A 16,520-nucleotide genomic window follows, 5' to 3' on the forward strand; every position below is an offset into this window, starting at 1 on the left:
TTTAGTTGTTCGTAGTAGGCCTTGTTTATTCTAGTTATTCACAATGTGATGTTCTATATGTGCAAGTATGAACTGTTCTTCTTAACATGCTTCTCGATGTACCTACACAGGACAATTTTGGGAATGACTGTTGTTTTCCATCGAGATTAGTTTCATTCTGTTGGTGTCAAAACCAGCGGATCTTGGGTAGGGGGTCCCGAACTGTGCGTCTAAGGCGGATGGTAACAGGAGGCGGGGGACAAGATGTTTACCCAGGTTTGGGCCCTCTCGATGGAGGTAATACCCTACGTCCTTCTTGATTGATCTTGATGATATGAGTATTACAAGAGTTGATCTACCATGAGATCGTAGAGGCTAAACCCTAGAAGCTAGCCTATGGTATGATTGTTGTTGTCCTATGGACTAAACCCTCCGGTTTATATAGACACCAGAGGAGGCTAGGGTTACACAGAGTCGATTACAAGGGAGGAGATCTACATATCCGTATTGCCAAGCTTGCCTTCCACGCCAAGGAGAGTCCCATCCGGACACGGGACGAAGTCTTGAATCTTGTATCTTCATAGTCCAACAGTCCGGCCAAAGGATATAGTCCAGCTGTCCGGAGACCCCGTAATCCAAGACTCCCTCAGTAGCCCCCGAACCAGGCTTCAATGACGATGAGTTCGGCGCGCAGATTGTCTTCGACATTGCAAGTAGGGTTCCTCTCCAAATTCTAAATATCTGCTGAGTAGTGTCCGACTCCCCATAAATGTTGCACTTCTTGGCTTCCGCGCCCAATAAGGGCTATCTTCCACGTGTCGAGCGAATGCGAGGAGCCAGGGCATTTTTACATTTGCCACCCTAGCCATGTAAGTAAACTGTCTATTAAAGAGACGGGGATTCTTAGATCCAGACCACACCATCCTCTCACGGTGAGTATCCATCGGAGCGTGCTCGGAAAAATCCATTCCAACATGGCCTGCCATCGCAGCTCCTCCTCTTGCTCCCGTAGCCCTAAGCCCGGTGATTGGGAGAAGTGTTCTGTCCCGCATAGCCAATTAGTAGAGTTACAGACCCAGGGATTTCTCCCTCCAGCGTATATGGTCCCCATTCGAGCCGAGCTTGCCACCTACAATGGCGGGGAGCAAGCGGAGAGCTTCTCCAATCCCTCCAAGGGGGAGCGGGTATGCCTTGTCCCTTATTTACTAAGGGGGCTTGGATTTCCAATCCATCCATTCCTCCACGGGCTCCTGGAGTTTTATGGCCTCCAGTTTCATAATTTCACCCCCGCTTCCATATTACACATCGCTGGTTATGTTGCCCTTTGTGAGTTGTTTCTGGCCTGTGAAGCTCATTTTGAGCTGTGGAAGGGGCTATTCTGCCTTGTGCCCTGCACACAGGAGGGGTCAATATATCAAGTGGGCGGAGCCTAAATATGGCGCATCGCCGGGACCAAATACATGTCCGGTACCCCGAAGAAGACGTCCGAAGACTGGCCTTCAAAGTGGTTTTACATGGAGGACGTCCCCCTTCCAGATCCTATTCGGATGGGTCTTCCCGAGTTCGACAATGCCCCTTTGAAGAAACGCCGAAGCTGGCGCCCACGGAGCCCTCAGGAGGAAGGTAATGTTGAAGTCCTTTACCTGATGGGCCGGATAAAAATGCTGGCTCAATCAGGACTGACAATAACCAAAGTTATGCCCATATGTATAATGCGGGGGGTGCAGCCACTTCAATATCAAGGGCACCCCATGTGGCGTTTTAACGGGGAAGATGATGCCACCCGCTGCGGGCGTAAGGGACCGTACTCAGTTGCGGCTCTAGCAAAAATTATGTCCGATCTGTTCAAGGGAGAGGAAGAGGAGTTCATCCGTATTGAGCCACGGGATGGATTCTCCATGTACAACCCTCCAAGTTGGGTGAGCTGTCACTTTTTACTCCCAACCTTCCCGCATTCTTCATCATAAATACTCACCTTGCCGTTTCATGGCAGGAACTACGAAAGGCTGTAGGGGAGGTCAACAGCCCACCTCCACAACCGGAGGACCCTAACCGGGCCCTCGATCCCGGAGTCGAAGAGGATCCGGACATATTTGTGGAGCTGATCGACAGGACATTCTATCAATTGAGCTGCAATGATGCCATGGTGGCCATCATAGCCGACTATCCTAGGCTACTCCCCGCATCGCATGTAAGAAAAACCGGAGCCCCAACTTCTGAGAAGGATCCTCTTTAATGCACTTCACCTACCATACACATATGGTGTTTTACAGGGAAGGCCCTCGGGATGCCATGCCGAACCCGCAGTGACTCGCCAACAAGGGACACCAAAGCCGGGTAGGCCAAAAAGGAAGGCGGTCAGGACTGAGACGCCGGCGCAGAGATATGATACAGAACCTCACTCCGTGGTTGTCGTATTTCTTAAAATATAATGACGTCCATGTTTCCTAGTAGAAAAAACGCTCGCCAGACTATATCCGGAGAGGTTTCCGATCACGCCTTCACTAGTCAGGCTCCAGGGCCGGACATAGAGGCGGAAGCTAACACGGGGCGAACGTCGGATACTCCTCCTACAGAGGATGTGGATAGACTATCCACTACAAATTTCAAAGTGGAGAGAGCCATGAATCACAGGTGTCGCCGGGCCGTGCTTCGTGACGCTTGTTTCTCCCAAGAGGTGTTCGATGCCTTCAACTCAGGAGACGCGTACATCCATGCTGCTCAAAACGGTCTTGCCAGAGCCACGGACCAGTATGTAAAGGATATACATGTAAGAAAATCTGATGATTATATATATCAGTAGCCCCTGAGACTTGAAACAGTTGATACAACTGATTTAAGGATCATTATTTGTGCAGGTTCTTACAGAGAAAAATACCCAATTGTCTCAAGTGCTGGAAGAGTGCAAAGCCCAGCTACGGGCCGCGGTTGCCGCGTTGAAGGAGTCCGAGAAGGCCCCCTCTGGTAACACTTGTTTCCATTGCAAAGAATGATAGGTACCAGATAGTATGCGGTAGGCATGCAAATCTAACAATAGATGTTGCAGATGACTCCGGAGTGAATCCGGAGGCCGTGCCGGAGAATGCGCAATGTGCTAATCGACAGCTAAATGTTGGCGAGCGCATGCTTACGTGGGTCAGGCAGGAGAAAAATAATCTCCAGGATGCCAATATCTGGTTCGGCGTGGAACTGAAAGATGTCTGAGCCCAACTTTCGGACTCTGTGAAGGAGAATAAGCGGCTTCGACGCGGCATTTTCAGTAAGTGCTTGAACGAACTTTTGAAAGAGTTCGGCAAAGAAGCCAGCTAACAGAGTTATGTCTGCAGGTATGCTGACGGGTCGTCCCGTGGAGGAGATGCCCGGGTCTGCAGGTGATCTTCTACCAGAGCTCTCACAACTGCACGAACAAGTTCGGCAGGTGATGCGGGGTATTGCCCAAGCCTTGTGGCCATCCGCCTCCCTGCCAGGAGGCATGGGGGAGCTTATAGAGAAGCTCAAGGGAGCGCGGCGGCGCTTCCGATTATGGAAGATATCAGCCTGCCGACAAGGTGCAAGGGAAGGTTGGGCCATGGTGAGGTCGGACCTGTGGGGCCCGATGGGAAAGAGATCCCCATCAGTTTGGTATATGACCAAGTAGAATTAGCCGCAAAGTATTCCCAACAGGATTGTAGGCTAGACAGCATGTTGGATGGTATAGAAGAAGAATTTAGTCAGTCTTAGTGACTATGTACTTTAAGTGACATGTATAATGTCCCTAGCCGGATTGTAAATCATTTGTCATGGCGGACCTTTTCGCTTCGACCTCTAGACCCGATAGTCCGGAGTGTATCCGAATACCCGCTCGGTTGTGTAAAAACTGGGGTATGCGTGGAAACCAGGCGTAGGGGTCATAAGTGCTTGAACAGACAAGTACCCAACTAGCTATGTTATATTACATGGATAGTAAGAAACATCTTCCAGGGAGAATAGTTCCATTAAGGGTTCCTTTCCTTGGGTACGCATGCCCTATTGTGCATGTCCGAACTGCGAAAAGAGACACGGGCTATAAACATCTGGGGGCATGTATCCAAATAAATAAAAGTCATCTTTTGTTCACCGACCGAATATTCCCTTAAGAACACTAGCTTTCGGCTTCACCCAGTCTGAGGTACACATCCGCTGACCCGGCAGTAACAATCGCAGAGGTGCTCCCCTTATGCCATAGCCGAATTAACGGGAACGTAGGGAATAAATACAAGAGCCAGGCAAGCCAGCTTGGCCAAAACTTAAGTCATATCGATGCATATAATGGCGAAAAAAGGTACATGTGGAAGAATGACACATGTGTGGGGCATAAGGCCCAGAAAAATAGTTATATTAAGCTTCTGTATAAGAAGCCCCCAGGTACAATGAGCGTGGTTAGCACATCAAGATTGTGTAGTCAAGACACAAGTTAGCCTTTTAAGGCCTTGAGGAGAAGAAAAAAGAAGGGAGAAAGAGAGAAAAGACGGATATGCAAAAAATTGATGGGGGTAAGGAGACGACCATAGAGTCTGGCATTAGGCGTAGAATCTTCGGAGTCTGGCTGTGTTCCATGGGTTTGGCTCGAGTCGATTGTCCGATACATCCCGCAGACGGTACGCTCCACTGGTCAGAACCTGGTGAATAAGGAAGGGATATTCCCATTTGGGCTTGAGCTTGTTCTTTTTCTTCTCCGGCAGGCGTAGAACTAGTTCGCCAACGTTATAGGTTTTGGCCAGTACTTCTCTGCTTTGATACCTTCTAGCCTATTGCTGATAGAATGCGGAACGGGCTTTTGCCACGTCGTGCTCCTCCTCCAGGGCGTCCAAACTGTCCTGCCGATCGAGCTCGGCCTCTCTTTCTTCGTACATGAGCACTCGAGGTGAGTCATGAATTATGTCGCAAGGCAGAACCGCCTTTGCGCCGTACACCATAAAAACGGTGTGTATCCGGTAGTGCGATTCGGCGTGGTCCGCAGCCCCCATAGTACGGAGTCGAGCTCCTCTACCCAGTGCGTGTTTGATTCCTTTAAGGACCGCACTAATATGGGTTTTATGCCGCTCATGATAAGACCATTTGCTCGCTCGACTTGAACGTTAGTTTGCGGGTGATAGACAGAAGCATAATCGAGCTTGATGCCCATGTCGCTGCACCAAAGTTTTACCTCGTCGGCTGTAAAGTTCATGCCATTGTCAGTGATGATGCTGTGGGGGATGCCATAACGGTGTACAACCCCAGATACAAAGTCTATCATCGGTCCGAATTCAGCCGTTTTAACGGGTTTGGCTTCTATCCATTTGGTGAATTTATCGACCATGACTAGTAAGTATTTTTTCTTATGGGTTCCCCTTTAAGGGGTCCGACCATATCAAGCCCCCAAACCGCAAAGGGCCAAGTAATGGGGATTGTTTGGAGAGCGGTAGGTGGCATATGGCTTTGTTTTGCAAAAAGCTGGCAACCGACGCAACGTTGGACCAGATACTGTGCATCTGCGCGGGCCGTCGGCCAATAGAAACCTGTATGGAAGCCTTGCTTACAAGGGCCAGGGCTGCGGCGTGGTGGCCACCGAGTCCAGCATGGATTTCTGCCAAAAGCTTCCGCCCTTCCTCTTCGGAGATGCACCATTGAAGGACTCCTGTAGTGCTTTTCTTATAAAGCTCTCCCTCGTGGACCTTGTAGGCTTTAGATCGCCGCACTATGCAGCGTGCCTCATTTTGGTCCTCGGGTAGTTCCTGCCTGGTTAGGTAGGCCAGGAATGGTTCTGTCCACGGGGCGATGACGGCCATTATCACGTGGGCCGAAGGTGTTATTTCGGTGGCAGAGCCTCCGATTGTGTCAGAGTGTTCGGTATCTGGTGTTGTGTCCGGGTCCGGACTATTGTTACCGGTGTCCCCTTCCCATACCACGGATGGCTTAAACAGCTTTTCCAAGAAGATGTTAGGTGGGACAGGGTCGCGCTTAGCACCGATACGGGCGAGGATATCCGCCGCCTGATTGTTTTCCCAAGCCACATGGTGGAATTCAAGCCCCTCGAACCGAGCTGACATTTTGAGGACGGTGTTGCGATATGCCGCCATTTTCGGATCCTTGGCGTCGAAGTCTCCATTTATTTGAGATATTGCAAGGTTCGAGTCCCCACACACCTCCAGGCGTTGAATGCCCTTGGAAACTGCCATCCGGAGACCATGTAATAGGGCCTCGTATTCGGCTGCGTTGTTGGAGTCTGTGTATAGTATTTGGAGTACGTATTGTACTGTATCTCCGGTAGGGGACGTCAGGACGATGCCAGCCCCCAAACCAGCCAACATTTTAGAGTCGTCAAAGTGCATGATCCAATTGGAGCACGCGCCGTACTCTTTAGGGAGTTCGGCTTCTGTCCACTCGGCGACGAAATCGGCCAGTACTTGTGATTTAATGGCTTGCCATGGTCTATATGTTGTGTCGAACGGGAGGAGCTCAATAGCCCATTTGGCAATCCGGCCCGTGGCATCGCGGTTCTTTATTATGTCGTTGAGTGGTACTTCTGAGGCCACCGTAATTGAACACTCTGGAAAGTAGTGTCGTAATTTCCGGGATGCCTTGAATACCATGTATGCTATCTTTTGATAATGTGGTTTCCATGATTTGCATGGAGTAAGGACAGTGGATACATAATATGCCAGCTTTTGAAGTGGGAATTTATGTTTGTCCGTCTCTCGTTCGACGACGAGCACTGCGCTTACAACTTGGTGAGTTGTCGCTATATATAACAACATTGGTTCGCCGAGATTTGGCGCCGCCAAGATTGGGTTAGTGGCCAGGATGGCTTTGATTTCTTCCAAACCGGCCGTGGCTGCGTCCGTCCACTCGAAGTGTTCGCTGCACCGAAGAAGGTGATAAAGAGGGAGTGCATTTTCTCCTAATCGGGAGATAAAGTGGCTTAAGGCCGCTACACATCCAGTTAACTTCTGGATTTGCTTGAGGTCAGTTGGGATAGCCAACTGCGACAGAGCTTAGATTTTAGCCGGATTTGCTCCAATTCCTCTACTGGAGACGATGAAGCCCAGGAGCTTTCCGGCGGATACGCCGAAAACACATTTTTCGGATTGAGCTTGATGTCGTATGTTTGGAGATTGTCGAACGTGAGTCTCAAGTCGTCTATTAAGGAGTCGACGTGTCTAATTTTAACGACCACATCGTTTACGTATGCCTCCACTGTTTTGCCGATCTGCTTTTCCAGACATGTCTGAATCATGTGCTGATACGTTGCGCTAGCGTTTTTGAGCCCGGAGGGCATTGTGTTAAAACAGAAGGGGTCGTATGGAGTGATAAATGCCGTTGCAGCTTGATCGGACTCCGCCATCTTAATTTGGTGGTAACCAGAGTATGCGTCGAGGAAGCACAATGAGTCGTGTCCTGCGGTGGCGTCGATAATTTGATCGATGCGAGGGAGGGGGAAGGGATCCTTTGGGCAAGCCTTATTAAGGTCTTTGAAGTCGACGCATAGGCGCTAGGATTTGTCCTTCTTTGGTACCATTACCAAGTTTGCTAGCCAGTCCGGATGTTTTATTTCTCTAATGAATCCCGCCTCCAGTAACTTGGCTAGCTCCTCTCCCATGGCTTGTCGCTTAGGTTCGAAGAAACGCCGAAGAGTTTGCTTGACCGGCTTGAATCCCTTCAGAATGTTAAGGCTATGCTCGGCCAGCCTGCGTGGGATTCCTAGCATGTCTGAAGGATGCCAGGCGAATATGTCCCAATTCTCGCGCAGGAACTCCCGTAGTGCAGCGTCTACAGCGGGGTTTAATTGTGCCCCGATGGATGCTGTTTTTATGGGGTCCGTTGGATGGACTCGGAATTTGACTATTTCATCCACTGGTTTAAAAGAGGTGGACTTGGATCTTTTGTCGAGTATCACGTCGTCCCTGTCCACTGTGGAGCGCAGCGTAGTTAATTCCTCCGCCGCAAGGGCTTCGGATAATGCCTCGAGGGCCAGTGCGGCTGTTTTGTTCTCGGCACGGAGTGCTATGTCCGGATCACTAGCTAGAGTGATGATTCCATTAGGCCCAGGCATTTTGAGCTTCATGTACCCGTAATGGGGTATGGCTTGGAAGATCGTGAATGCCTCCTGCCCTAGAAGGGCGTGGTATCCGCTACTGAACGGGGCCACTTGGAATGTAATTCCTTCGGACCTGTAATTCTTTGGAGTGCCGAATACCACATCTAGTGTGATTTTCCCAGTGCAACGTGCCTCACGACTGGGGATGATTCCTCAGAAGGTTGTGTTGCTTTGCTCAATACGGTTTCTGTCTATTTCCATTTTTGAAGAGTCTCCTCCTAAATGAGGTTTAATCTGCTGCTGCCGTCCATGAGCACTTTAGTAAGCCGAAAGCCGTCCACAATTGGACTGAGGACCAAGGCGGCTGGTGCTCGGGCTGTTCGGAATTTAGGTTCGTCACTAGCATTGAAGGTGATAGCCGTGTCGCTCCATGGATTTATTGCTGCCATGTGGCAGACTTCGGCAAGGCTGCAGAGTGCTCGATTACGCCTATTCACTACTAGGGAAAAGGCTAGCAGCAGCGCGGGTTTTAGGTGTATCAGTAGCGCGGGGACTGGCGCTACTAATAAGGTGCTACAGCTAACACGTAGCAGTAGCGCGTGCTCACCAGCGCTACTGCTACACAAGTGTAGCAGCAGCGCGCTTAATGGAAGCTCGCTACTGCTAATAGCTATAGTGCGCTTCTCCTGTGCGCGCTACTGCTACTACCACGCTGCTGCTAACTGTTCTCCACTCGCTACTGCTAATTTTAGTAGTTTTTTGTTTTTTTCGGCATATTTGTTTTGTATTTGAACATGCTTTATAGAAGAATATTTAGCACATACAAATGTCATCATGATACACATACAATAGCCTGCGAGACCACAAATGTAATCATAGCATATACATACAAATAGTCTCATCATAATCATCATCCAACACAAAGTGGTATCTTGTCATCATCTCGAAAATAGCGATACATGCAAGTCTCGAATACTTGCAACTACAACATCATCCATCTAAACAAAGGTATATGCGAGAAGAGCTATCACTATGAGTGAGAGCAAAACTATGCAGTACATGAGGTGGCGGTTACGAGTCTTCTCTCGCGCTAGCGTGAACCTCAAGTAACTAGCTTCTCCTTCTTGTCTGCTTTTGAAGCCTTTATGGCTGGCACCCGAGAACCCATTCACTTGCGCCTGACACTCATGCCACTCGTTGTACACCCCTAGAACCTTCCCTTTGTACACGACATAGCACTACCATCTCGCCATCAAGAAACTAGGTACCTGTTAGAGATGCATGTTCATGAAGAGGATGTACCATCATATATATGCAACAAAATATACTAGAGCAACACCGAAAAAGAAAGGGTTAGCAACTAGATGCAACATACAGTATGCAAATTAATTAACTAGAGGTACGCAGGTCATCGTATGCAAACTAACAAAGTAGCGTTACGCAAGTTCGGCAGGGACCGTGGACATCACAAAGTTTCATCGCTACAAAAAGTATACAAGTTCAACCGACACATATCATCATCATCGGCATCATAAATCACTAGAAGTTCCATCCTTCCATATCATCGAGGATGGACCCTAGCTTCTTGAACGGCGTGAGGTCTAGACGTTGCATGCCTATGCGAGTTTGGACGTCAGCTCGCGATATAGGGCCATGGTGGAACATCCCCTTCTCATCGACGACTTCTTTCATGATGATCGTCGCAATGTCGCTTTGGATGCGAAAGAAGTCATCTCTAAGTTTATAATCCGCTTCTCCATGAGATTCTAGCCACTTGTGGATATGATCATCATTTCTACTTCTCATGCGAAGCTTTTGGTGATCCGTGTTGAACTGAATCATGAGATGGACGATGTAGAATCCATCTTCTTGCTTGGCTTTGGTACATGGATGCAGGAGAAGTTAGTTTTATGCGTGAAACCCATCTTCTTGTTCCTTTGTTTCTTGATCTGCATGTGGCCACCTCTAATGCTGAAGCCTTGGAGAGCATCATCTAGAATATTCATTATGTGGGTGTAGTCTTTTTTCTCGTAGTCTCTGGAAGGGTCAAAATACACGGCGTGGGAGACTTGCGGGTAAAGAACGATAAGGACGGCGCGCCCGTTGCTGCGGGGAAAAGACACCTCAAATTATTCCCTATATGAGAGAGAAGGAATGATTGAAATGTACGAAAGGGTTGTTCAGAACTGACTTACTTTGGATGATAAGGCACGAGGACAATTTCCCGGTCCTTATTCTGTACCATGAAGTTTTGGAGGTACTCCCTAGCAGTTTCACGCTCAAAGTTGCCGAGACTCAAGAAAGACTCATGCATGTAGTACGGATCCGCCACACAGATTTGCGAGACTTCTTCACTCTTCATGATGGAGCTCATATGTAGCGCAAAAAGGCAGACGATTGTAAAATCGAGTCGCCTAGCAGAGAGAGAGAGGGGGTTTACAGAGGGTGCAGGGGCGAGGGAGGCGAGGGCCGACGGGTCGGGGGCGAGCACGCCGGGGTAGGGGGCGAGCGCCGGGTCGGGGGCGAGCGCCGGGGTGCGGCGGTGCGACGGGGGGAAGAGAGAGTGGGGATTTGAGGGGAAAAGAGGCGGGATTAAGCAGGGAGAGTGAGAATTTTGGGTTAAGTGGACGTAGCAGTAGCGCGTTTAGACAAAATGCGCTGCTACTACCTTCACTAGCTATAGTGGTTTAGATAAAACGCGCTGCTACTACCTTCACTAGCTGTAGCGGTTTAGATAAAACGCGCTGCTACTGCCTTCACTAGCTGTAGCGGTTTTATAAGAAAATCGATACTGCTAGCTTGAATGTAGTTGTTTTATAAGGAAATCGCTATTGCCAGTTTTCCTTTTTCTTTTCCTTTATTTTCTCCCACTTTTATTTCCCGAGAGCAGTGAACGAAGGGAAGGCGATATATATTGCATCATTTGACGGTTAAATATGTATACAAAATAGGAACGTATATATTACATCATTTGACCGATAACATACGGTTCGTCAGTGCTGACGTTTTCGTTTTTGAGTCAGCTTCTTTCCCTTCTTGTTCGTCGAAGAATAATTGAGCCCCTCATTGTGACTTTGCCTTTTCCATGGAGTACGATTTTTCTTAGGTAATGTAGTATTGATTCTTCTTTTGACGTATACTTCATCATCATCGTCATCTTCCCTCATTGGGTTGTCGTACTGATCATAGTCTTCCTTGTTGGCGACTCCATCCATTCCAATGATGTTCCTTTTGCCTCTCCTCGCGACAACACAACTGGGATTGCATGGGTCGGTTATGAAGAAGCATTGTGTCACGTGCTTAGTGTGTACCCATGGCTCGTTTTTGGCGATAGCGTTCACGGTAGCGCTCTTGGCATCGGGTATAGTCATGGTAGTGAAAATCTGGTTTTCTCTTTCGACATTCTTAGCCCATCTGACACGGAACATCGTCGTGTTGTGTAGTCTAGAGTAGTCAAGCTCCCAGATCTCCTCGACCCTTCCATAAAATCGTTCAGTTGCGCCGTTGTCGTTGCCGGTCATGCATTCCATCATCACCCATGAGTTCTAATCATCATTGTCCATATCTTTGGCCTCCGTGTAGAACGTGTATCCGTTGATATCATATGCCTGATAGGTTATGAGGTTGGGCGAGGGGCCATGTGCTAAGGCGTATATGAGCAATCCGTCCTTAGAGCCCTCCTCCGGGGGATTAGCAATAATATGCTCTTTGAACCAATGTAGGAAAGTGGAGTTGTGCTCTCTAGTAACTTCCCCGTCCGTCCTGCATACCCCCCGGTCACGATACTTCTTTGCGATAATTTCTTTGTGCAGTGCCACGAAAGGATCTACCTCGTCTAGGTGTTGTAGCACTACCAAGTTTGCTCGGTCAAAGTCACTGCATCGATCTGAGTATGCCACGTGCAGTTCCATGCGACCATTGCAGTGACCTTCTCCTTCGAGCCTTCCATCGTGCTTGTTAACTGGCAAACCAACACTAACACCAGGCGGCTGGTCTGCGCCATATAGAAAATTCTCACAGAAAGAGATGCACACTTGTGTCACATAGCCCTGGATGATGCTTCCATCCGGACGGGACATGTTACAAACGAATCCTTTGATGATCCCATTCATCCTCTCAAACGGCATCATGTTGTGCAGGAATGACGGCCCCAGGTCTATTATGTCATTCACAATATGGACACACAGATGCACCATCACGTCAAAGAACGCGGGTGGGAAGTACATCTCAAGCTCATTCAGTATCACAACGATCTCTTCATGTAGCCTTTGGAGCTGCTTCACACTGATCAACTTTCGAGAGATGACGTCGAAAAAGTTGCAGAGACCAATAAGCGTGTCACAGACGTGCTTGTCCATTATCCCTCTAAGGGCAACAGGTAGTATCTGCGTCATCATCACATGACAGTCATGGGACTTCATCCCGCTGAACCTTTTCTTGTCTGTGTCTAGATATCTGTTTATCTTGCCATAGTAACCGGAACTAACTTTGACTCCGGTAAGGCACTTAAAGAATTGATCGATCTCAGCCTGACTTAAGGTGAAGCAAGAAGGGGGGCAATAATCCTATTTCTTTATTCTATTGCCCTTCTTCTCCCGTGCCTCTTTCTTCGTCTCTGTCACGTCTGACATTTTACGGGGCGGCACGTGCAGATCTTCCCTGATTTTAAAATCTTGCAAGTCTTTTCTTGCCTTCGGCCCATCCTTGGTCTTATCCGGCATGTTCATCAGTGTTGCGAGCAAGCTCTCAAGGACATTGTACGATTCTATTATACGATTCTACGACTTTACGATCCAAACTAAGCCCTCTGATTCTACGATTTTGGTTCGTAGAATCTACGTTTTTACGATCCTGGTAGTTAAGATTCTACGATTTGCGATCCTGCCATCGGACTTCCGATCCGATTCAGAATCACGATTCTGACAACCTTGCACCTCAGGATTGCAACCATCATACAATGGAGTGTTTGAGTCTACCACCAGTTGCTCCAGCTTAGCCTCCTCTCTAGAAGTAGCTCTCTCAGTACTCGTCTCCTTGCGAAGCAATGCTTGAACATGAGGGTCCCGCACGAATTGAACTTAGTACCGATGAACTCTGTTGCGTGGAGTCCATGTCGTTCTCTCCGCCGCCATGTCCATCCCCTTCTCCGCCGCCATGGCCGGCCCCTTCTCCGCCGCCATGTCTGGCCCCTTCTCCGCCGCCATGTCCGGCCTCTTCCCCGCCGCCATTATCGATCATCTCTTCGTCTTGCCCCGTGTCATCATTGCCTGCCCCATCGGCATCCTCAACATCGTCATCCTCATCTTCAATTATCCACCGAGTATAGCCATCCATGAAACCAGTCATGAGCAGGTGCGCTTCGACACGACCATCGTCATGGGGGTCGAGCCAAACTATTCCTTTGCATTTTTGACACGGACATAAAACCTCTGTCTGGTTATTTTCTTTCATGTCCTGCACCGCCGACCACAACCACCTGTCCACCATCGTTCCACTGACCATCGTCAACTCTGCACGGTAATTATAAAAAAATTGATTATAAAAATGCGTGCATGCATCAAAGTCATACAAAAATTTGGCATGACCTTCCTTAAAAATAGGACATATATAGATCTAGAGTTTGCCCGGAATTCGCCGAAACGGAAATAAATCGACATTTCGGCAAAACATAGGCAACTCAAAAGCACAATTTGGCATCAACTCATGCCACACACACAATTTCCATAAACATATCACACACACATAAACATATTTCCATTTTGCAAAAGCATGAAATTTTAATCACCTATATCTCGAGATCAAGCACACGGTGAAGATGATGATGTAGGGAGATCAAAAGTGCACAAAGCTCTTCTTGACAAAGATAGATCTAGTTAGGGGGCAAATAGGTCACTTAACTAAATGCTACATCTACCTAGATACCTAATTTGGGAGGAGACAACTTCAACTAGTGGAGGGGGAAGGAAAAAGAGAAAGGAGATGCATTAATGGAGGTGGTGTAGTTAGGTAGGAGTAATGAAGAGAGAAAAAGGTAGGTAGGAGAGGGAGAGTAACGGGGGAGAAGTATTGAGGAAGAAGAAGAGTGAGAGTGGGAGAGGTAGGGGAAAGGGAGAGGAGGGGGAGGGGAGGGCGGGTGGGGAAATTTAAAAGGTGGTGGGTGCGGATTAGCAGTAGCGTGGGACGTAAAATGCGTTGCTGCTAAGAAAGTAGCAGTAGCATGGGACGTAAAATGCGCTGCTGCTAAGAAAGTAGCAGTAGCACGCTTTCGGTACAAGCGCTACTGCTAACCAGGACCAAAAGTGTGCCCGATTTGAAAATTAGTAGCAGCGACCTCAGAAAAACCGCGCTGCTGCTACAGCTATAGCAGTAGCGCGGCTCGCGGCACCACGCTACTGCTAAATGGAGTTGGGTGGGCACTGTCGGTCCATATTTGTAGCAGCGCGGGTTACGCCGAGCGCGCTACTGCTAAGCACTTGTCAGTAGCGGGTTTTCCACACCCGCGCTACTGCTAATTAGCAGCAGCGCTCCTTTTTGAGCCGCGCTGCTGCTAAGATTCTGTGTATAGGGTTTTCCCTAGTAGTGATTATTTGAGGCGAAGGTCTCGAAGACTATTAGTACTGTATTGTTATCCATGGGATGGTGCTCTGCAGTGTTTTGAATGAGGAGATCCTCACTGCTCTTGGCCACCTGCCGGAGTACCCAACATGCTCTAAGGCTGTGTGTTGGTATGGTATCCACCGTATTATGAATTTTGCAAGGCCTGTTAAGCCATCCCTCCAATACGGTTCCACGCCCTGTAGTGGGCTTTTGCTTCTTTGTAATTGAGTCGGGCGACTTATGAGAGTGCACCCTTTTATTTCGGACTGGGAGTTTTGTCAGAGCCGGACTATCCCAAAATTTTGTTTGGGTTTTCCAGGCGCTTTCCATCGCACAGTACTTCCGTACTATGGCCGCCAAGTCAGTGAAGTGTGCAATGTCACGGCGACTTATGGCGTTGAGGATTCCCTTGTCCGTGCAATTGTTGCAGAAGAACGAAATTGCGTCTTCCTCGCGACAGTCCTTGACCTTGCTCATTACAAGGAGGAATCTAGCCCAATAGTGATGTACTGTCTCTTGGGGCTCTTGCCTAATGTGGGAAAGATCGTTTATATCTGGGTGGGTGGGTGGATTTAAGTCCAGAGCTTGACCCAATCTGAGACCCAGGGGCGGAGGAGTTTTCGATCTTGGAAGTTCGGGCTCCGGGATGTTGCCCCGCAGGTTCGGCATGCAACCTGATTCTAGGTTCAGGTTTAGGGTGATGTCCTCCCGTGGATGGGTATCCGGCTCGGAGAGCTCGGGAATCCAAACATAGCTCATCCTCGGGATATAGGAAGAATCGCCGCATTGCTCCTCCACCACCGCTATCTGATGGGTGACCGGCGGAGAGTTAATATCCCTTTGGTCGGGTTTAAGCCCAATCCGATCGTAGTCCGTAGCGACTCCCAGAGTGGCGATGCGATCCAAGAGCTCGTTCAAAGAGGAGAGCTCCATTGGATCCATCTACTCGGTGAATTTCGAGCCGATGTGGAGGCTATTTTTGATGACCCGAGAAGTCATCGTCGGCGCAGCGGCCGAGCGGGCGATCATGATGAAGCCGCCTAGTCGGAGAGTTTGTCCTACAGCCAGGGTTCCCCCAGAGGTGATGTTGTTCTTGACAACGAGACGAGCCATCCCTCCTTATGATGACGACACAGTGGAACTCTCAATGAAAGCACCAATGTCGGTGTCAAAACCGGCGGATCTCGGGTAGGGGGTCCCGAACTGTGCATCTAAGGCGGATGGTAACAGGAGGCAGGGGACACGATGTTTACCCAGGTTCGGGCCCTCTCGATGGAGGTAATACCCTATGTCCTGCTTGATTGATCTTGATGATATGAGTATTACAAGAGTTGATCTACCACGAGATCGTAGAGGCTAAACCCTAGAAGCTAGCCTATGGTATGATTGTTGTTGTCCTACGGACTAAACCCTCCGGTTTATATAGACACCGGAGGGGGCTAGGGTTTCACAGAGTCGGTTACAAGGGAGGAGATCTACATATCCATATTGCCAAGCTTTCCTTCCACGCCAAGGAGAGTCCCATCCGGACACGGGACGAAGTCCTCAATCTTGTATTTTCATAGTCCAACAGTCCGGCCAAAGGATATAGTCCGGCTGTCCGGAGACCCCCTAATCTAGGACTCCCTCACATCCCATGGCTTATATCTGCTCACTGTTCAGGATATCGATAGCTGGTACCATATAGGCAGGCGGCTGATAAGGGACTAATTGGTGAATCGGACTTTTAACTGAATATATCTGCAACCCATTTATCGTTAGGTTAACTAGGGCCATATGTAATATATCTGAGGCTACATAGCAACATGCACTATACTTAATGTCTAAATATGCAATCCTAGGCTACATAGCAACAAGGAAGAGTGTTACATTAATGTTCTAATGATGTCTAGATATACGTAGAAGAGCA

This window comes from Triticum aestivum, chromosome 7A (genome assembly GCF_018294505.1).
Source record: "Triticum aestivum cultivar Chinese Spring chromosome 7A, IWGSC CS RefSeq v2.1, whole genome shotgun sequence".
Lineage (NCBI taxonomy): Eukaryota > Viridiplantae > Streptophyta > Magnoliopsida > Poales > Poaceae > Triticum > Triticum aestivum.